Genomic DNA, 23,013 nt, shown 5'->3' with positions numbered 1-23,013 from the left:
AGAGGGTGCCAAAAAATGTATATACATTTTAAGAAAGGAAAAAAAAGCTGTATTATAATAATATATACCAATAACAGAAGATGAATACAAGTCACGTTTGACTTCTGCCATTACAAGAAGTGCTCAAAGTGGTTACCATCTGTGTCCAGACACTTCTGATTATAGCAAACTACTGCTTGAGCAACACTGACCAAAAAGTCCACTTGTATACATTTTTTTTGGCACCCTGGGTAATACAGTTTTCCTCTTTGTGTAATTTTCTTACTGCGTTTAGAATAAGGGGGCTTTAAATGTTAACATTTCCTTAAGATTGTCATGGATGTATAACATTTATTCAATTATTAGATCAATAAAATATGTCTAAATGTACAGACTTGTTGATGAAGCAAACTTTTATTTAGCTACCAACCCCATAAATGGCCAAATAATTAACAATGATAAACTGTGTTTCAGTAACAAAGTCTCCCAAAGAGAGGGAGATTTGGATGCCTTTCAACAAAATAAATTTCTTTCATCTCAGATGACATGTAAACTGATGTCATTTCTCATTCCATGAAGAAAAAAAAAAAACAAAAAAAAACGATGAAACTTGCTATGGTTTGTAGTATTCCAACGATGACATTCTTCCTCAAAGTAATCTAAAAAAAGACATTGTGAACAAACTTGTACTTTCCCTGCCAGAAATGCATGCCTGGCCATATTGCAAGCCTGTCATATTTAGCCATTTAGATAATGCTTTCTACATGAACTTTCATAACATTTATTTACTGTTACAAATGAATGGACCAACTGCTGTTGGAAGCCAGGAATCCAGTTCCCCAGCAGTTAGTTAGATTTCTCACTATATTATCTCAAATTTATAAAGGTTGCTCTGAAAGTAGTATTTCCTGTCAATATATCAGGGCAATGGGAAATGTCAGTTTTGAATGTTTACAGTTCTGCCTGCTTGCAAAACATGTTAACCTCACTCCACGAAGGCCATGCTCCAGTTTTAAATATTTTAACTCCCCAGTTCCCTTTTTGAGGGTGTATCAACAACATTTTCCTTCTCCTCCTTTCTGGCTGACCGATTCACACTGTTCTGAGAATTGTTGCAGCAGAAAAAAACAGGCAGAGACTGCCTAACTCTGAAGACAAGGCTTTCTATATGTGCATCTGCATAAAGTGGTGAAATCTGACTTGGGCTGATCTACTAATGAGCATTGAACCAGGATAGCTGTATCGAGCGTTAAATGGAGAATGACATCTTGCTACAATAGGTTTTCCATTTGCATGGCAGAGCTGTGGATGGTGAGCCTACTTTGAAAGAGCTTGAACTCAAGGTGGCTCTGCTAGGCAGACATCTGACTGGTTAAAGTCCTGCAACCCCCTGTAGTCCCTACATGCTGAGGCATAGGGTTGCCTCAGGTTGAGCTGGTTAAACTGGACAAACCACAGCCTCCCAGCAGGCTCTCGGGCCATGGCCTGAGGGCTGGTTCCTGCCCTGGCAGGAAGCTTTGCTCACGTGCTCTTCTTCATAGTCTCCCAGTCTGTTAGTGCATGGCACAGCCAGGCAGCAGCGGGGGCTGGCTGTGGACAGGGCAGCTGGTGCCTGACTCTGGCCTGCTCCAGAAACCCTATTTCCAGAGTCTTTCCATCTCTTGGTTGCCCTCATGCTGTGGACTAGAATTATAGACCAAATTTGAGGAACGTCAACCTTCGTGGCCAGAAAATGCAGAACCAGCTGCAGCTGTGGAAGAAAGCACTAGATGATTGAGAAAGGTAAAATAATATAGCTCTTAAAATAAAACTAGAACTGTATCTATTTTCTCATGAAGTAATCTTCTTGCTTGAAGGGGGGGAAAGAACTTCAGTAAAACAGGAGAAAGAAAGAAAATAACTGGATCCTTTTACTATGAGAAAGCAGAGAATTATCTTGTTGCTAACATTTGCTGCTCTTACAGCTAAAAACAAATCTCTGATTCCATCTGAACAGAGATACATATAATTGCCAAAGATCCCCAAATACTAGAGAATCCCCCAAAGCGCATCTATTTGACTCTGCAATTTAACTGTCACATTTATCTATGTATATCTATGCCTACTATTTGCTGCATAGGGATTAAGAGAGAAATTAAACAAAATCCTTGGTTTCCAAAAGGGCATAGGAGAATGAAGGAGTCATTTCCATTGAGCTAATACAAGTTATGTTACAAGTTCAGCATGGATTCTTGGGAAGCAATATAACGTCTTCACATCCCTAGTGTCTGGCATACTGCTTGACTTGTAGTTCATGTTCTTGAAAGTTGTGCTTTGGCTACAATCAACATGAATCTGAGCCATTTAAGGACACGAATTCTTTAAGAGATTTTTACTTATTCTGTTTATTTATTCATTCACTGGTCAATATTTATGGACAGAACTACCATATGAGACCAGAGGTATATGCAATCAATATTACCGCAATTTAGCCTAAAATTTGACATTTGCATAGGCCATCTAGCTAGTGGTTTATTTGCAAGTAAAGTGATATTGTGTGTAGGGTTATCTAGTGTATTACAAGAGAGGCAAAATGAATACTTGTGCAGAAATTTCATTAATTAAAAGAAAACTATTGTATAGTTCACCTCCCTAGGTCAGTGAAAATATGATTTTATTTAAAAGCATCTCAGTGCTATAGAATGATGTCAGATCATTCTGGAGAATGTCTCCCTTCCTATTGAATCCCACGTGGGTAGTCTCCAAGGGGCCACATTTTCCTAATCTAAAAAAACCTTTCTTCAACCCTCGTGAATATCCTGCTGTTTACTAGAGTGAAATGGGCTAACTCTGCTTCCTTACTTCATACCCATTCGTTTAAAACATTTATTATAAAATATTTAAAACAAGAAAGTGTATAGAGGAACACAGTAAAGACCCATGGATCACCATTCAGCTTAACAAATTAAAACATTACCAATAAAATCGTTGTTCCTGTGGACCCATCCCTAATTGCATCTCACTTCCTCCAAATAGGCAATGGTGCAGCCGCTATCTTGAGTTATGATTTGGTAATTATCATTTCCATATCATTCTTTATAGTAGTACTAAATATATACGCATGCCTAATCCCTATGTCATATTGTTTTCCATATTTTTAAACTTTATACAAAAGTTATGAGACTGTACGTATTCTTCTGTAACTTGGTCTCTTAGTATTGTCATTTGTTATTGCGTTGGTGAGATTCACCCATGCTGATGGTGTTCCTGTGTATGAAATTCCACAATTTACTAATACCCTCTCCTGTTGATGGACACTTAATTTGTTTGCAACTTTTGTGTCAAGGGGTCAGGGCAGATGTCAGCACTCATGGGCAGGAAAGTGGTCGGAGGGGGTTTCTCAGCTTCCTTTCCAGAGGTGTGCTTGAGCTCCAGTGTACTTAGATGTGCGATTGGATGGTCTCCTGCAAGAGGTTCCATTAGTGGGATGTTTCCACCCTGTTGCTCTTGCTTTTTGTGAGTTGAACAGAAGAGCCTTGTAGGACTTGGGGACAGTCAGACTGCTTTGGTGTCTGAGGGTAAAGTGTGAGCTGTTTGCAGTTGTTGGGCACACAAGCTGCTTACAACACCTGGAGGTTTGGGGGACCATGGGAAGTGCAACCCCTCCTACTGGGAGGAAGCCCCTAATCCAGTTTGCTTCTTATTAGGCAATTTAAAGAGCACTCCTTATTGATTGTCACTTGTCATTACAAACCTTTTTTATCTGGTTTCAAATAATATTGCCATGATCATGTCTCCTTGTGTACGTGTGCAAGAGTTTTTAAGGGTATATGTATCTAGGAGTATTGTTGCTGAATTGTAGGGATTATGCCATGTTGGATTTACTGGAAGTTGCCATTTGTTCTTCAAATAATTTAATCAACTTATGCTCTGACCAGTAATATGTACAGTTCTCATTGCTCTATATCCTTTACAACAATTGATAATGTCTAAATTTAATTTTTGCTAATTTGATAGATGGTATGAGGTGGTACCTCAGAGAGGTGTTTGATTATGTTTAATATTGAGCAGGTTACTTTATATCTGTTGGTCATTTATGTTTCTTCTTTTATGAGTTGTTTTTCGCCATGTTTTTGCTATTTTTTTTCTGTGAACTATTTGTCTTTTTCTTTCTGGTTTGTAGGTGTCTCATATTGTGGATGTTTACTCTGTATATATCTATTATGTAGCAAATGCTTCTCCCAAAAAGGTATAACAAACAAATCTGTGGCTGTTTTGTTTGTTATACCTTTTAAAAACTTTTAAATGGTATTGTGATTAACAGAAGTTTACCTTTTGAAGGTGATGGCATCTATAATTATTATGATTAGTTTCAAAGCTTTTTTAAATTCTTAATTTCTGTGAGTTTTGTTTTCATTAATTTTTACTTTATTTTTTAAAACACCATTTCTATTTCATACTAGTTACCCTTGAAATTCTATATATATGCTTAATATAATCATTGTCTCTTCCCTTGTGAAAAAAAAACAACACAAAACATAAACTTTTTATTGTTGTACAATATTATACTTCTATCTTGTTTTTGTACTTCCCTATTTGACACTATCATTTTTTTTATTGCTCGATTAATCTGTTCATTTAACAATTTCTTTGCTCACCACTCATTTCAGACTTTCTGTAGTTATTCTGTTAGTGAAAGTCTACTCTTTTAGAGAAAGTCTGAAAATTTGTTTGTCAGAAAATATATTTTCTTTAACTTCATTCTAGAGTGGGGATTTAGGCAGGTACGAAATTGTAAATAGGTCATTTTGTCATGGTTTCTGAGGGATTTGCTATCATCCTAATTTTAATTTCTTTGTTGGTGTCATTCTAATATGTATATTTTTGAAGTTACTTTCTCTATGGCTGTTTTTAAGGTCATGATTGTCTTTTTGACTTTTAGTATTTCTATGGTATGTGTATGTGTGGATTAATTTTTTTTAATTAAAAAATATTTCTTTTAACATTTTGTATTCCCTGAATCTGAGGATTCATGGTTTTCATCAAGGACATTTTTTGGTATATATATTTTCAAATATTGTCTCCTTTGGAAACTTCAGTTAGATGTATGTTAAACTCACTTTATGTTCAATTTCTTATAACACTCTTCCTATTTTTCATCTCATTAGCTGTATTTACTACATTCTGTAAACTTAAAAAAATTATCTTCTAATGTATTAATTCTCTTCCATATTCTGTCCAATTTGCTTTTTAAAACACCCATTGAATTTTTAATTTTAATTGTTTCAATGATTATATTTTAATGTTTATAAATCCAATTTGATTATCTTTCAAGATTGCTTATCTTTGTTTTGTTATCGCTTGTAAATTATGATATAAGAAGTCCTGGGAAGCTTACTTTTATGGTTTTTATTTCTACGCACTCCTTTCCTTGTTGTCTTGTTTCCTTAGATACAACTTTGAATTGAGAACTTATACTGACTGATCTTTATTTAAGGGAATCCTGAAAGCTTTGGGTAGATGTTTAATTCCTTTGCATTTGCTCTTGGTACACACACCAAATCAGGACATCATTCAGTTAGTATTTTGGCTTCTGGTTTTATAAACCCTGATGTTAGTATAAATTTGATCTCCAAGTTCACATGGAATTGACATGTATTTAAAAATTCTTGGTTGTGGGGAGGGAGGGCCACATTCATTTGATAGATTTAGGAAATAAAAATACAGGACACCCAGTTAAACTTTATTTTTAGACAATAATAAATATATATTTTTAAAGCATTAGGTGTGTCTTATGGAGGTATTTGTCCTAGATTTTATCTGGCCACTAATAGCTAGGGGATGGGGAGGTTTTGATTTTCTAACAAGAGCTGAAGGCATTACCATGAATTTTCATATTGTCTTCCTTTGTATGTGAGTAGAATTTTTTTCCCCAATCCATCGTTTCATGGAGCATCTCTTTCAAAGATCTTGGGTTTTGTGGACTTCTCTAATTTGACACTATCATGCTATTTTTTTAAGTTTATTTTTTAAATTTATTGGAGTGACAATTGTTAGTAAAATTACATAGATTTCAGGTGTACAATTCTGTATTACATCATCTATAAATCCCATTGTGTGTTCACCACCCAGAGTCAGTTCTCCTTCCATCACCATATATTTGATCCCCCTTACCCTCATCTCCCACCCCCCACCCCCCTTACCCTCTGGTAACCACTAAACTATTGCCTGTGTCTATGAGTTTCTGTTTCTCATTTGTTTGTCTTGTTCTTTTGTTGTTTTTGGTTTATATACCACATATCAGTGAAATCACATGGTTCTCTGCTTTTTCTGTCTGACTTATTTCACTCAGCATTACGCTCTCAAGATCCATCCATGTTGTCACAAATGTTCCTATATGATCTTTTCTTACCGCTGAATAGTATTCCATTGTGTATATATACCACAACTTCTTTATCCATTCATCTATCGAAGGACATTTTGGTTGTTTCCATGTCTTGGCCACCGTAAACAAAGCTGCAATGAACATTGGAGCACACGTGTCTTTATGTATAAATGTTTTCAGATTTTTTGTGTAGATACCCAGGAGAGGGATTGCTGGGTCATATGGTAATTCTATTTGAGAAACCTCCACACTGCCTTCCATAATGGCTGCACCAGTCTGCATTCCCACCAACAGTGTATGAGGGTTCCATTTTCTCCACAGCCTCTCCAACACTTGTTACTATTTGTCTTGTTGATGATAGCCATTCTGACTGGGGTGAGGTGATATCTCATTGTGGTTTTGATTTGCATTTTTCTGATGATTAGTGATGTTGAGCATTTTTCATATGTCTATTTGCCATTTGTATGTCCTCTTTGGAGAAATGTCTCTTCAAGTCCTCTGCCCATTTTTCAATTGGGTTGTTTGTTTTTTTGTGGTTGAGTTGCATGAGTTCCTTGTATATTCTGGATATTAGCCCCTTATCGGAGGCACTATTTGCAAAAATCTTCTCCCATTCAGTTGGTGGCCTCTTTATTTTGTCGATGGTTTCTTTTGCTGTGCAGAAGCTTTTAAGTTTCATATAGTCCTATTCGTTTATTTTGAAGTCCTTGCCAGAGCAATCAGGCAAGAAAAAGAAATAAAAGGCATCCAAGTTGGGAATGAAGAAGTTAAATTATCACTCTTTGCAGATGACATGATGCTCTATATAGAAAACCCTAAAGACTCCACCAAAAAGCTATTAGAAACAATCAACGAATACAGTCAAGTTGCTGGCTACAAAATCAACGTGCAAAAGTCCATTGCTTTCCTATATACTAACAATGAAATCTCAGAAAAAGAAATACAAAAAACAATTCCTTTTGCAATTGCAGCAAAAAGAATAAAATACCTAGGAATAAACTTAACCAAGGATGTGAAAGACCTATATGCTGAAAACTATAAGACATTTTTGAAAGAAATTGAAGAAGACACAAAGAAATGGAAAGACATTCTGTGCTCATGGATTGGAAGAATCAACATAGTTAAAATGGCCATATTACCCAAAGCAATATACAGATTCAATGCAATCCCCATCAAAATCCCAATGGCATATTTTAAAGAAATAGAACAAAAAATCATCAGATTTGTTTGGAACCACAAAAAACCCCGAATATCTAAAACAATTTTAAGAAAAAAGAACAATACTGGAGGTATCACACTTCCTGACTTTGGCTTGTACTACAGGGCTACAATAATCAAAACAGCATGGTATTGGCAGAAAAACAGACACATAGACCAATGGAATAGAATTGAGAACCCAGAAATAAAACCACATAAATATGGACAGATAATTTTTGATAAAAAAGCTAAAAACATACAATTGAGGAAAGACAGCCTCTTCAATAAATGGTACAGGGATAATTGTATAGCCACGTGCAAAATAATGAAACTAGACTGCTATCTGTCACCATGTACCAAAGTTAATTCAAAATGGATCAAAGACTTAAGCATAAGACCTGACACAATAAACTGTATAGAAGAAAACATAGGTACTAAACTTATGGACCTTGGCTTCAAAGAGCATTTTATGAATTTGACTCCAAACGCAGTGGAAGTAAAAGCTAAAATAAACGAATGGGACTATATGAAACTATTTTTTTTTTTTTTTACTGCTTGATTAATCTATACATTTAGCAATTTCTTTGCTCACCACTCATTTCAGACTTTCTGTAGTTATTCTTTTAGTGAAAGTCTACTCCTTTAGTGAAAAGCAGTATGAAGTTCCAGCTCCCTTGCTTGTGGAGGCTTTGCGTCCTGTTTCCAAGTGGATCTAGGTCCCTGGAATGGGGAATTCCATGAGCATAGTCACTGAGCAAATATTTGCTTTCCTCTCTGTTCTCCTTCTCCTTCTCCTTCTCCTTCTCCTTCTCCTTCTCCTTCTCCTTCTCCTTCTCCTTCTCCTTCTCCTCCTCCTCCTTCTTCTTCTTCTTCTTCTTTTTCTCCTCCTCCTCCTCCTCTTCTGCTTCCTCTGCCCCCCTTCCCCACCTCCTTCTGTTCTCCTAGGATTAGTCCCTTCCTTTCAAGTGAGATAGGCTGGAAGCAGAAATGCTTCCATTCACTCTTTAATCAAGCTCTTGCCCTTACCACTAATCTAAAATTGCTCTCTGAAAATTCTACCCAGGATGCTTTTTTGCTAAATCCAACTGCTTCTTCCTGGGATTTGCCTACTTAAAAGCTCTCATTTCCTGGTTAACCTCTCTCTGTCACAGACTTCTGTGACTCCAGTTTCTTCTCATTGTTCTACCTCTCTGACCAGTTATTGTCAGTTCTCTTTAATGGCTCTCTTTCCTGTTGCGTATTCTCTGGTATAATCATGGCTCATGGGCAATCAGCATACTCCTAAACTAGTGCCCTGATATCCAAATTCTGCAGGCTAGCTTTCCTATTGTTCTATGCTTATCTTTCTAAAAAACAGATCTTGTGACTATTCTTGCCCTTGAAAATCTTTGGTAACTCTTTATTGCCAAAGTATATAATCTTAGCATCACAATTCCTCCATAATATGACTCTTCGCTACTCCATCTCCAACTTTCTTAGCTACCAAACTCTCCACTCATTGCAGTGCTCTGTGCTTTTTGGACTATGATGTTGTTTTTCCACTCTGTTTTTGTTCCTAACCCTGGAATATCTGCCGTTCACTGCCTGTATATTGAAATCATACCCTTTCTTTAAGGTTAGGCTCAGATTTCACCTTGAAGGTTTGGCCCATTCCCTCCTCCAGCTGGCTGCTCACTTAGTACATTATTCATGCTTTTTATATAACACATGTATTTTGTGCTGTCTGTCATAGTTATTTTTGTCTCTCTCTCTCTCTCTCTCGCTCGTATTTCTTGGGTACAAACTGTCTTTTTCCATTTTATTTCCTTCATTGTGAGCATAATTCTGTATTTGGTAGCCTTCAACAAATTGATTGATTATTTAATTAAGGTACTTGTCTTTAGTGACGATGAGGACATATTAGATAGTACTTAGAGTACTATACCAGATTTTACTTAAAAAAAAAGAAAAAATCAACTTAGAAAAATTGTTAGAACTGCATAAGCAGTATGAATATTCATTTTCAATTTTGAAGAGTATGCATATTGCCTTGTTCTCCCATATTATCAGGGCAGTCCTGTTTCTATGTTGGATCTCCTGGCAGTCTGATGGTCATATGACTGGGGATTCCTAAAAATCTAGTGAAAAGATCCTCCAAAAAAATGCCCAGTAACCTCCATCGCCTTTGATATATGTTCATTCATTTCCCCAAATCCCTTTTTACCCTCTACTTAAAAATTATCACATGCGTAAATTAGAAGAAGGCAGCTCATTTCTATTTAGAGCATTTGTTCTAATAGATTGCACTATTAATGCCAGCCTCCAAGTGCTTGTAACACCTGTGAATCTCATCTTCCTTTTTCTCCGTCCTCATAGGATTGCCAGGTTTGTAAACCAAAATATAGGACATGAGTTGAATTTGAGTTGCAGATAAATAATGATTAATTGTTTAGTATATGTCCCAATTTTGCATGGGACATATTTACACTTAAAATGTTCACTGTTTATTTGAAATTCAAATTTGACTGGGCATCCGCTATTTTGTCTAGAAACCCTACCTTTGTACCAGTTACAGCGTCTTGCTTCTTATTATCATAATCATCTAAAAAGCACACAAAGGTTTTCTGTATCCAGAAACGAACATTCCATAAAAGTGATTTTCCATAGAAAACTATCAAAGATTTCCTAGCTTTCAAATTTTAAGTGTGGAGAGGAATGTAATATGGTAACAGGATAATTAATTCTAGAGCGGTGGGGTAAAAAAACAACAACAACAACAACAAAACTGTATTGTGTAATAGAGAAAAACCGGTCTCAGCTGTGGGAGTTTACTAGTATAAGTATGTTTCTGGTAATTTTTCCAATACAACTAATGTATTGTGGCAGGCACATCTGGGTGACACGTACTCTGTAACTCAATAAAAATGCCTGGGAGAAAGTGTGCGTGTGTGTATGTGTTGAGTTAAGCAGCCCTTTGTCATGAGTGAGTGGAAAGGGGCCATGAACATTGTGTCGAAATGCAAACTAATTGATGGACAGTATAATCACCACCTGAGTTAGCGCCTGGGGACTCTTTTCATACCGGCAAGCTGTAAATTTAAATGGAAACCAAAAGGATAGTACACAGCCCATAGCTCTGTGTTCCATGACTTCATGTATGAAATATTCAGCAAGTAAGAGAGAAGCTTAACAGATAATAGCTGGAGAGGAGCTGCACAGTGATTAAGGTAAGACTGCAGTGGCTGCTTAAAATCTCCCTGTAACCATGTAAAGATAAAAGTTTTTGTTTGAAGGTTTAACCTCTATTCTTTGCTCAGCATGAGCAAGGCACTTCTGAGTGCTGAACACCCAGTTATCTCTTATTTTCAGCCATAGCCCTCGACAGTGCAATCTTTTTGAGATTATGTGATAGATCTACTCATAAGGCCAGTCAATCATGGTATGTTTATCTTTTAGATGCCGGCTATTTAGTGTTACTGAAAGGACATTTGTTTTCTAATCAGACTGATGTGGGTTCAAATCCCACCCAGCTTTGCCCTTTGCATCAGGACATAAACTTTCTGAACTTTAGCTTATTTGTCTGTGAAATGAAGTTGATATTATCCATCTCTCTGGGTTGAGATGTGGATTAGCAGGGTTTATAAGGTGCAATCTCCTTGGCTTTTATAAAGGGCTTCATTAAGGCACCCTTGTCCCTCTCTGTTTGCTGTCTTACATTCTGCTCTTGGCCTAAGCCTGACCTTGGGGATGGTGCCCATCTTCCTGCAATCATATATTTCCTGCTTGCATTTCTGACTCTTTTGAGGCACCTTCATTTGAGGGTACACTACAGATGAGGGAGAATGTTTGTCTTAGGCTGGGCATGCAGAGGGCTGTCCTTTCCCATGCCAACTCCAATCAGTTCTCCCTGGCTTCCTGTAGGAATGTGTTGAGAAAGGCCATGAGGCTGCCCTGGGTTCGGAGAGAGACAGCACGCAGGTTGACTGATGAAAGCTGCCATTTCACAGGAAGGGGAAATGGTGGTATCTGTTATGTGTATTTGATGACTTGCTCCCCAGTCAAGTTAGGCAGTTTGTCTTCAGGAACATGACTTCCCCTGTTGGTATCCTTTCTTCCACTTTTTGTGTCACCTTCCCCAAGATCACACATATCTGTGTACTGGCTTGGTGGCAGTGAAAATGAATGATGAACTCATTAAATGTTTCCGTTAGGATTCAGGGACTTACCAGTCATTTCCTTCTGCAGAGTGTTCTGAAGAAAAAGGCTCGGTGCTCTGGGCTGGCCTTGGCCGCCAGGTTTCTAGGTGTGAGTTGGTGGCCATCTGTCTCTGTGTGTTGCTGCTACAAAGCAGCCCTAGGCAGGAGGAGTACAGGAGAAAAGAAGGTTCCGTCCGACCCATCCATCAAGCCCTTTGCAGTCCTAACCTCCAAAAACAGGGTTAGGGAATCTGGCTTCATATATGCTGAAGCTTAAAAAGAAAATTCTGTTATAGCTAGGAGCTGTGTGGATGAAATGATTTCGTAGTTTTCAGGAAAGGCCAAAAAAAACCCAAATCCCTTCCTTGCCTTTTGGTTAGTGATTGTGTTACCATGCTAAATGTTCCGTTGTTCACCCCATGAAAGCCAAAACTTGAGAGGTGAGGTTGGTGGAAAGAAAAGCAGGTTTATTCCAAAATGCCAGCATTAAGGGAAGACAGTGGATTCCATGTCACAAAGACTGCCTTCCCGCTCTTAATACCACCAGAAAGTTTTGTAGGCATGCAAGGAGAGTCAGAAGAAAGGAAAGGAGAAGTTGGTCAGGCAATTCCTGGAAAAAGTGCTTCCCAGGAGCTGCTTTGTTTCCGGGATAGGAGTGGATCTGTACCGTGTTTCCCTGCAAATAAGACCTAACTGGAAAATAAGCCCCAGCATGATATTTTAGGATGACATCCCCTGAACATAAGTCCTGATGCATCTTTTGGAGCAAAAATTAATAGAAGACCCGGTCTTATTTTTGAGGAAATACGGTAGGGTTTGTTTTATATTATGAGCATCCTAAAAAATCATTCTAGGGTTTATTTTCTGGTTAGGTCTTATTTTCGGGGAAACACCGTAGATGTAAAAACTTTTTTCAAGTCTTTAGGCCAGGTGTGCATACTGTCTGGAGTAAACAGAACCATTGAAATTGGTATGCATAGTAAATATATAGTAAAGAGAGATATTAAGGTTTGGCAGGAGGGGAGGAAAGCAAAGAAAAACTTTCAAAAAATCCCAAACTAAACTATACTGTTAAATCAAATTACACTAGAGGTTTAAATCTCAAAATAGAAGCTGTATGAGACCTGACAATTAGGTTCGCGAACTTACTGCAATGAGGTTGGTCACCTTTTTTTGTTATCGGAGGGCTAATTCTTTATGAATTTGTACCAACTAGACAAACAGTTAACCAAGTTTACTATTTGGAAGTGCTGAGAATGCTGCATAAAAGTTAGATGAAAACGACCTGAACTTTTTGGCAACAATTCATGGCTCTTGCATTACGACAAAACACCATAGCACTGTCTGTGAGGGAGGTTTTAGCCAGTAAACAAATAACTATATTGGAACACTCTCCCTACTCACTTGTTGTGGCCCCCAATGACTTCTTTCTTTACCCAAAGATAAAGGAAATATTGAAAGGAAGACATTTTGATGACATGCAGGACATCAAGGGTAATATGACCACAGCTCTGATGGCCATTCCAGAAAAAGAGTTCCAAAATTGCTTTGAAGGGTGGACTAGGCAGTGGCAATGGTGCATAGCTTCCCAAGGGGAGCACGAAGGTGACCATAGTGATATTCAGCAATGAGATACGTAGCACTTTTTCTAGGATGAGTTTGTGAACTTAATTGTCCTACCTCATAGGGTCACCACTGCAACTGGATTCTCACTGATTTCAGTTGCATTGCTTTAACTTAGACCTCTATGAAAATGTGAGATTTCCTGAAAAATCTAAGAGTGTCAGCATGGAAGATAATATTTGGAAAGAGATTAAAGAAATGAGAAAGAAAAACGATATCACTGTGAATACAAAATAAGGACTTTCCAGGAGGAGATGGACAATCTCTGAGGCAGATAGCATAAGACAGAGTTATGGGTAACCTTTCAGACATTGATACGTTATGTTGAAAGAAGGCCATTTAAAAAGTAACACTTGTTCTGATTATTATGCTGGAATTTTTGCAAAAATGTGGAAAGTATACAAAAGAAAAGAACAATTTCTAATAATCCTACAGTAAGACTTGACCAGTTAGTTCACATTTTGGTGCATGTCCTTTTAGTCTTGTTTTCTTTCCTGCACAGACATTTGCATATTTACATATAAACTATTAACCCAGTAGCCCTTTATTTGCCTGAGGCTACACAATAAGGTCACCTTGCTAGTTTTCTTTAACCTTTGTTTTTAATATCCAGTTATGCTAGTTTGAGTTCCAGTGGTGTAGTTGCCAGAAAGTGTTCCTCAGCAGCCCTGCAAGTTTGTCAGAGGCTTGGTCTTATTAATGCTCAGAAACAGAATCTTATCTATGCTGACCTGCACCATGTTCAAACATGCTGTGTCTGCCGCAGCCCACAGACGACCAATTAGATGACTCCACCCTGGTGATTCTTTCTCCACCATTTGGGACCGGACACTGCTCATCCCTTGGTCCTCCCCTCCAATTCTTTTGACACCCCTCCCCTAATTTCCCAATCCACAGCTGAGAAGAGACTGTGTTTTTCAGAAGAATTTATTGAAGTTTAGGGGATACAGAAGAGACATATAGCACAGAAAATAACTTAAAACTGCTTGTATCGTGTTTCCCCGAAAATAAGACCTAGCCACACCATCAGCTCTAATGCGTCTTTTGGAGCAAAGATTAATATAACACCGGTTCTTATATAAGACCCGGTATTATATTATATTATGTTGTGTTGTGTTATGTTATGTTATAGTATATTATATTACACCTGGTTTTATATTATAGTAAAATAAGACCAAGTCTTATATTGATTTTTGCTCCGAAAGATGCATTAGAACTGATTGTCCGGCTAGGTCTTATTTTCGAAAAACATGGTAGAAATTCACACTTATAAAGTTGAACTGGCCCTAGCTTCAAAGTAAATGGAAATCCCTTCACTCCAGTAGGGTACAAGAGTTGCCTTCTTCAGTTTTCATTGACTGCCCGTGATCATCCATTTTACAGAATGATTGAAAGCAGGAACTTCTATTCCCTTCAGAGAATGGAAGACCCCAACCCCACCCATAGGGGATGGTCTATCTGGCCACGAAGATGGATGATTCCCTCATATTAGTCTTTTTTTGTTTTTCTTCTAAACTGCTTTTTTTTTTTTTTTTTTTTTTTTTAAATTGAGGGATATTGGGGAATATTAGGGAACACTGTGTTTTTCCAAGGCCTATCAGCTCCAAGTCACCGTACCTCAATCTAGTTGTGGAGGGTGCAGCTCAGCTCCCAGTCCAGTCACTTCTCAATCTTTAGTTGCATGGGGCGCAGTCCACCATCCCATTTGGGAATTGAACCGGCAACCTTGTTAAGAGCTCATCCCCTAACCAACTGAGCCATCCGGCTGCTCCTCTGGCAGCTCAATGGTAGCTCGTTGTCTTCAATCTAGTTGTGGAGGGCACAGCTCACTGCTCCCATGTGGGAATCGAACCGGCAACCCTGTTGTTAAGAGCTTCGGGTTCTAACCTCTGAGTCATCTGGCCACCCCTTCATATTAGTCTTAGAGAACATTTCCAAAGTCTAGGTTATTGCTGCATCAAGCCCAACATGGACGTTGATTTCCAGGTCTTCTCTGATGTCGAATGAAGAAAAGATCAAACATCTCCATCTGCTAGTTACATCTGCAAAAACTGCTCATGTCTCTGTAAGAACAAGCACTGATTTGAAGGTATATAGACACCTAAGTCCAGGTTTAGAAAAGAAACATTCTCTAAAGCAACTCATCTTCAGTGATGTAACTTTAAATGCTCCTGTTTTACATTTATTAAACAGAACATCTCAGTCAGAACCTTCTGCATGCAGATTGCTTCAACACATTTACATGTTCACTCTTGCTTTACACTGTATAATTTCAAGGGACCACACGGAAACCAGGAAGTGTCTCACCAAAGATAAAGTGAGATACTGCATGCAAATTTTAAAGCAGCAGTTTTAAAAATAAGTCTTCAGGTCAAATGTCTACCTGTGACATAACACACACATTTGCATATTTGAAAATAATACTTCACGTGTAATTATATAATCTGTTTTCTTACTCTTCCATTGTAAACATTTTTAATATTATCATTGATAAAATTATAAATGCTGAAACATATTTTGAAAACACAATTTTTTTCATCTTCAAGTCTACAGTTGTTATTATGCTGAACCACTTTTTCTTGGGAATTTAGGTTGTTTCCAGTTTATTAATATTAATGATATTAAAATGAACATCTTTTGACATTCTTTGGACATATACAATTGTCCGTTTTTCTGATTACTTTCAGTAATTCAGCTTTTATTAAGAAACCACTTCAAACTTAATGGCTTAAAAGAACAGATATTTATTATTTTTCATGACGGTGTAGAGAATCAGTTTCTCTGGTCTGTGTTGGCTCTGCTGAGGCTGGGTGGCCTAAGATGACATGACACATATGTCTGGAACTGGGATACCTGAGATGACGGGGCCGCTGTCCATCTGGTGTCTCATTCTCTAGGGTCTAGCCCAGGCTGATTCATGGTGGCAGAAGGAGTCCTCAACATCAGGGCAGGGCAAGCCCCATTCACAAGTAATTTTCTTTCTTTCTTTTTTTAATTAAAGCTTATTGGGGCAACAATTGTTAGTAAAGTTACATAGATTTCAGGTGTATAATTCTGTAATACATCATTTATATCTCACATTGTATGTTCACCACCCAGATTCGGTTCTCTTTCCATCACCATGTATTAGACCCTGTTTACCCTCTTCTAGAGCACCCCTCTCCCCTTACCCTCTGGCAATCCCTAAACTATTGTCTGTGTCTATGAGTTTTTGTTCCTTCATTTGTTTGTCTTGTTCTTTTGTTGTTTTCAGTTTTATATACCACATATCAGTGAAATCATATGATTCTCTACTTTTTCTGTTTGGCTTATTTCACTTAGTATTATAGTCTCAAGATCCATCCATGTTGTCACAAATGGTACTATTTCATCTTTTCTTACCGCCAAATAGTATTCCGTTGTGTATGTATACCACAACTTCTTTATCCCTTCATCTATCGAACGATATTTTGGTTTCCATGTCTTGGCCACCGTAAATAAAGCTGCAATGACATTGGAGCACACTTGTCTTTATGGATAAATGTTTACAGATTTTTTGGGAGAGGGATTGCTGGGTCACATGGTAATCCTATTAGTAATTTTTTGAGGAATCTCCACACTGCTTTCCATAACGGATGCACCAATCTGCATTCCCACCAACAGTGTATGAAGGTTCCTTTTTCTCCACAGCCTCTCCAACACTTGTTACTATTTGTCTTGTTGATGATAGCCATTCTAACTGGGGTGAGGTGATATCTCATTGTGGTTTTTATTTGCATTTCTCTGATGATTAGTGATGTCGAGCATTTTTTGATGTCTATTTGCCATTTGTGTGATGTCTTCGGAGAAATGTCTCTTCAGGTCCTCTACCCATTTTTCGGTTGCGTTGTTTGTTTTTTTGCTGTTGAATTGTATGAGGTCCTTGTATATTTTGGATATTAGCCCCTTATTGGAGGCGCTATTTGCAAAAATTTTCTCCCATTCAGTTGGTTGCCTCTTTATTTTGTCAATGGTTTCTTTTGCTGTGCAGAAGCTTTTAAGTTTGTTATAGTCCCATTCATTTGTTTTAGCTTTAACTTCCCTTGCCTTTGGAGTCAAATTCATAAAATGCTCTTTGAACCCAAGGTCCATAAGTTTAGTACCTATGTTTTCTTCTATGCAGTTTATTGTTTCAGGCCTTATGCTTAGGTCTTTGATCCATTTTGAATTAATTTTGGTACATGGTGACAGATGGAAGTCCAGTTTCATTCTTTTGCATGTGGCTTTCCAATTCTACCAGCACCATTTGTTAAAGAGTCTGTCTTTTCTCCATTGTATGTTTTTTCCTTTTTTGTCTAAAATGATTTGTCCATATTTATGTGGTTTTATTTCTGGGTTCTCAATTCTATTCCATTGGCCTGTGTGTCTGTTTTTCTGCCAATATCATGCTGTTTTGATTATTGTAGCCCTGTAGTACAAGCTAAAGTCAGGGAGTGTGATATCTCCAGTATTGTTCTTTTTTCTTAGGATTGCTTTGGTTATTCAAGGTCTTTTGTGGTTCCATACAAATCTGATGATTTTTTTTTTGTTCTATTTCTTTAAAAAAATGCCATTGGGTCTTTGATGGGGATTGCATTAAATCTGTATATTGCTTTGGGTAACACGGCCATTTTAATTATGTTGATTCTTCCAATCCATGAGCACAGAATGTCTTTCCATTTCTTTGTGTCTTCTTCAATTTCTTTTAAAAATGTCGTATAGTTTTCAGCACATAGGTCTTTCACATCCTTGGTTAAGTTTATTCCTAGGTATTTTATTCTTTTTGTTGCAATTGCAAAGGGAATTGATTTTTATTTCTTTTTCTGAGATTTCATTATTAGTATATAGGAATGCAATGGACTTTTGTAAGTTGATTTTGTAGCTGGTAACTTTACTGTATTCATTTATTCTTTCTAACAGCTTTTTGGTGGTCTTTAGGGTTTTTTAGATATAGCATCATGTCATCGGCAAAGAGTGACAACTTAACTTCTTCATTCCCAATTTCGATGCCTTTTATGGCTCTGTCTTGCTTGATTGCTCTGGTGAGGACTTCCAACACTATGTTGAAAAGCAGTGGTGATAGGGGACAGCCCTGTCGTGTTCCTGAACATAGAGCAAAGGGCTTCAGTTTTTCACCATTAATTATGATATTAGTTGAGGGTTTATCATATATGGCCTTTATTATGTTAAGGTATTTTCCTTCTATACCTATTTTATTAAGTGTTTTAATCATAAATGGATGTTGTATCTTGTCAAACGATTTTTTTGCATCAGTTAATATAATCATATGATTTTTGTCCTTTGTTTATGTGGTGTATCACATTGATGGTTTTGTGTATGTTGAACCATCCTTGTGCCCCTGGGATGAACACCACTTGGTCGTGATGAATCATCTTTTTAATGCATTGTTTAGGATTTTTGCATCTGTATTCATCAGAGATATTGATCTGTAGTTTTCTTTTTTTATGTGTTATCCTACCTGGTTTTGGTATCAGGGTAATATTGGCCTCTGTGGGGACAGAGCCCCACAGAGTAGTTTACAGGCTCTCGGCCTCACGTGGAGGGGTGTGGCTCGGGTGGTGGATGGCCATGGGCTGTGGCTGATTGGCCGTTGGCTGTGGCCGGTTAGCCGATTGGCCGCTGGTATAACTGCTGTGGCTACGAAGGATTGCCGAGGATTGCGGAGGAGCCGAGCAGAGCCGAAGAGAGCGGAAGAGGAGAGCCGAGAGAGCGGAAGAGAGTCGAGGAGAGTGGAGGAGAGTCGTCGGTCGGTCAGTTGGCGGAAAGGCAGACGGCAGGTCGCGCGTCCGGTGGGCCCAGCCTCCAGTGAGACCATAGTGGTATGACTCCCCTACCTATGGCTCCGTGGGTGTTCCTTTTTGGCCTCACCGTATCCTGCGTTCTTATGTGGGGAGCGGGACCAGAGACCCCGCAGGCCGCCCTGCACGATAAATGGCGCAGCGAGCAGGGTCTCCCGTACGACAGCCTCATAAAATGAGTTAGGGAGTATTGACTCTGCTTCAATGTTCGAAGAGTTTGAGTAGGACAGGTATTAGATCCTCTTTGAAGATTTGGTAGAATTCACTAGTGAAGCCATCTGGTCCCAGACTTTTGCTTTTGGGAAAGTTTCAGATGATGATTCAATTTCCTTACTGGTGATGGGTCTATTTAGACTTTCCAGTTCTTTATTATTCAGTCTAGGTAGGCTATACATTTCTAAGAACTTGTCCATTTTTTCTAGGTTATTGAATTTGATGGCATATAAGTTCTTCATAGTATTCTTGGATGATGCTTTATATATCTGTGGCATCTGTGGTAACTTCCCCTATTTCATTTCTTATTTTGTTTATTAGTGTCTTTTCTCTTTTTATCTTAGTGAGTCTAGACAAGGGTTTCTCAATTTTATTAATCTTTTTAAAGAACCAGCCCTTTATCACGTAAATTTTTTCTATTGTCTTTTTGTTCTCTATTTAATTTAGTTCTGCTCTAATTTTTATTATTTCCTTTCTTCTGCTGACCTTGTGTTTCATTTGTTCTTCTTTTTCTAGTTCTTTAAGGTGTAACATGAGGTTATTTATCTGGGATTTTTCTTATTTCTTGAGATAGGCCTGTAGTGATATAAATTTCCCTCTTAAAACTGCTTTCACTGCATCCCCAAAATTTTAGTAGGATGCATTTTCATTCTCATTTGTTTCTATGTATCATTTGATCTCTCCTCTTATTTCTTCTTTGACCTTGTCGTTCTTTAAAAGTATGTTATTTAAGCTCCACATGTTTGTGGTTTTTCCTGCTTTCTTTTTTGCAGTTGATATCCAATTTCAAAGCCTTGTGATCAGAGAATATGCTTGTTATGATTTCAATCTTCTTAAATTTGTTTTATGTCCCAATGTATGGTCTGTCCTTGAGAATGTTCCATGTACACTAGAGAAAAATGTATAGTCTGATGTTCTAGGATGAAGTACTCTATAAATGTCAATTATGTCCATTTCATCTAATGTGTCATTTAGGGCTGCTATTTATTTATTTATTTTCTGTTTGGATGATCTATCCATAGCTGTCAATGATGTATTTAGATTCCCCTACTATAATTGTGTTTTGGTCAATTTCTTCCTCTAGTTCTGTTAGTAGTTGCTTGGTATATTTCAGTGCTGCCTGATTGGGGCATAAATATTGATGACTGTTATGTCTTCTTGTTGTATAGTCCCCTTTATCATTATAAACTGTCCATCTTTGTCTCTTGTTACTTCTTTTATCCTGAAGTCTGTTTCATCTGATGTCAATATGGCTAAACCTGATTTTTTCTGGATACCATTTGCTTGGAGTGTCAATTTCTACCCTTTCACTTTGAGTCTATGTTCGTCCTTGTAGCTGAGATGTGTCTTTTGTAGACAGCATATGGTTAGGTTTAGTTTATTGATCCAATCTTCCATTGTGTGCCTTTTTATTGGTGAGTTCAGTCCATTTACATTTAGGGTAATTATTGATATATGAGGATTTCTTATCATTTTATCTTTGGTTTTCTGGTAAGGCTGTGTCTCGATTGTGTCTTTGCCTTTTTGTTGTTGTCTATTATATCTGTGTGGTGGTATTTTACTATATTCCCTTCTGTTTCTTCTTTTATTACATTTTATATTTCAGTTCTGGATTATTATTTTTTTTTTTTTTGAGTGGTTATCATTAAGTTTATATAAAAGAAAGTTTCATATTTAGAGTATTCCATTTTCTTCTGCATGCTTACTTTCTCCATTCCCATATTCTGGTTTAGGCCTTTATCCTCCTCCCTTTCATGTTTTGGTTGCCACAGATTGTCCCTGTCGATGGTGGTCAAATAGCCTCCTTCAGTATTTCTTGTAGTGCAGGTTGTGTGTTAGAAAATTCCCTCAGCTTCTGTATGTCTGGAAAGGTCTTTATTTCTCCTTCATATCTAAAGGATATCTTTGCCAGATATATTATTCTTGTATTATAATTTCTCTCTTTCAGTAGTTTGAATATTGGATTCCACTTCCTCCTGGCTTGTAGAGTTTCTGTTGAAAAATCTGATGATAATCTAATGGGCTTTCCTTTGTAGGTTATGGTCTTCTTTTCCTGGCTGCCTTGAGGATTCTTTCTTTGTCATTAATTTTTGACAGCTTCAATACAATATTCCTTGTAGAGGGCCTGTTGGGGTTGAGATAATTAGGTGTTCTATTTGCTTCTTGGATTCGAGGATCCAGTTCTTTACACAAGTTTGGGAAGTTCTCATTGACTATTTGTTTGAATATACTCTCTGTTCCCTTCTCCCTTTCTTCCCCTTCTGATATGCCCATTATTCTTATATTGCTCTTTCTGATGGAGTCAGAAAGTTCTTGTGGAGTTCTTTCATTTCTTTTAAGTCTCAAGTCTCTTTCTTCTTCTATTCATGACATTTCCAGCTTTCTACTTTCAATGTCAGTGATTCATTCTTTCCTCCATCTCGTCAACTCTACTACTTAGCTATCTATTTCATTATTCATTTATTTTATTGAGTTCTTAATCTCCAGTAGTTCTATTTGGTTCTTTTATAAAATTTTAATCTCTTTGGTAAAATGTTCATTTTGTTCTTTCATAGTGTTTCTGAGTTCATTAAACGGCCTGTGTTTTCTTGCATCTTGTTGAGTTCTTTAAGAATTACAATCTTGAATTCTCTGTCATTTATGTCACATATTTCCATGTCTTTAAGTTCATTTTCTGGAGACTTTTCTTTTTCTCTCTGAGCTATCATGTTACCTTGGTTATTCATGGCAATTAATGATTCATTATTTTTCTTCCTAAACATCTCTTCCTAAACATTATTTCTCTTCCTAAACAGGAGTGGGTTCTGCAACAGGTTGATAGAAAGAGGTCTTTCTTTTGTTTTCCAGTTAGGTGTTGGTAGAATGTTTTATTTTCTCTCTGAGTGCAGCCTTTTATTCTCTCTCACACTGTAGTGTTATATTTTCTCTGCACTATTCCGGCTTCTCACACGATGGGGGGATGCCCTGAGAGGTGGAGCTTCTCTGTGAACAGTTCACCTGGGTCATAGGGCACTGCCTCTGTGGGGGGATATGGAGAGCTTCTGAAGTTCCAAAGCTCTTCCTGCACCAGATTCAGAGCCTGTGTGTTTCAGCATCTCTTTTACCCCTGCAGGGATTTCCCAGATAGGGGACAGGGGCGGGGTGGGTTGTGAGTGGTGGCCTAGTGCAATGGTGGTGACCACCACCACAGCCAGTCCTGCTTCCACGGCTTCCTCTCCTTTGCTGGAACTATTTGGGCTGCAAATCCATGTCTATGGACCACAGTTCACAGACCTGTAAATATTCTGTTCTTTTGATCTGACACTACTACTGTTCCGCTTCTAGCACTGGGCAGGTGGGGGTGGGGCAAGCTCTGGGAGGGTAAGGAGGGCGTGGCTAGTTTCAGTGCCTAAGGCTTCCCTTCTCTGCTCGGCAGTGAGGGCCTAAACCACCGTTTTCAGCCTTCTTCCCTCAGTCTTTGCTCCGAGGGCTCTGCCGTGAGTGTTGGGTTCATCCGTGTTATTTGCTGTCCCCTCAGCCCTGTGGGCCATAAGCAGAGCCCTAGCAGTCCCAGTTCTTCCCTCTCCCACAGCTGCGGTAGTTCCCGGATGCAGCGAGCTCTGACCACTGAGCTAGATCTGCATCTTGAGCCCATGTGGCCCCATCT

General features: G+C 38.0%; 1 protein-coding gene across 4 annotated transcripts in view; it reads left to right on the top strand.

The window, feature by feature from the left end:
* The window catches only part of NCKAP5 (NCK associated protein 5), a 967,526-nt gene that overhangs the window by 72,432 nt on the left and 872,081 nt on the right, over nt 1–23,013 (top strand). Inside the window, exon 1 of one of the 4 annotated variants that reach the window (XM_088794124.1) lies at nt 1,576–1,761. The exons of the other annotated variants lie outside the window; for them this stretch is intronic. The gene's annotated coding sequence lies outside the window, so the exon portion shown is untranslated. Of the gene's footprint in view, nt 1–1,575; nt 1,762–23,013 lie in introns of those variants that run through there. 4 annotated transcript variants of the gene reach the window in all.

The sequence above is a fragment of the Rhinolophus sinicus genome, chromosome 17 (assembly GCF_057876585.1).
Source record: "Rhinolophus sinicus isolate RSI-liver-muscle chromosome 17, RSI-T2T, whole genome shotgun sequence".
NCBI classification, from domain to species: Eukaryota; Metazoa; Chordata; class Mammalia; order Chiroptera; family Rhinolophidae; genus Rhinolophus; species Rhinolophus sinicus.
Note: the sequence above shows the minus strand (reverse complement) of the source record. Positions and strands in the feature narration are given on the sequence as shown.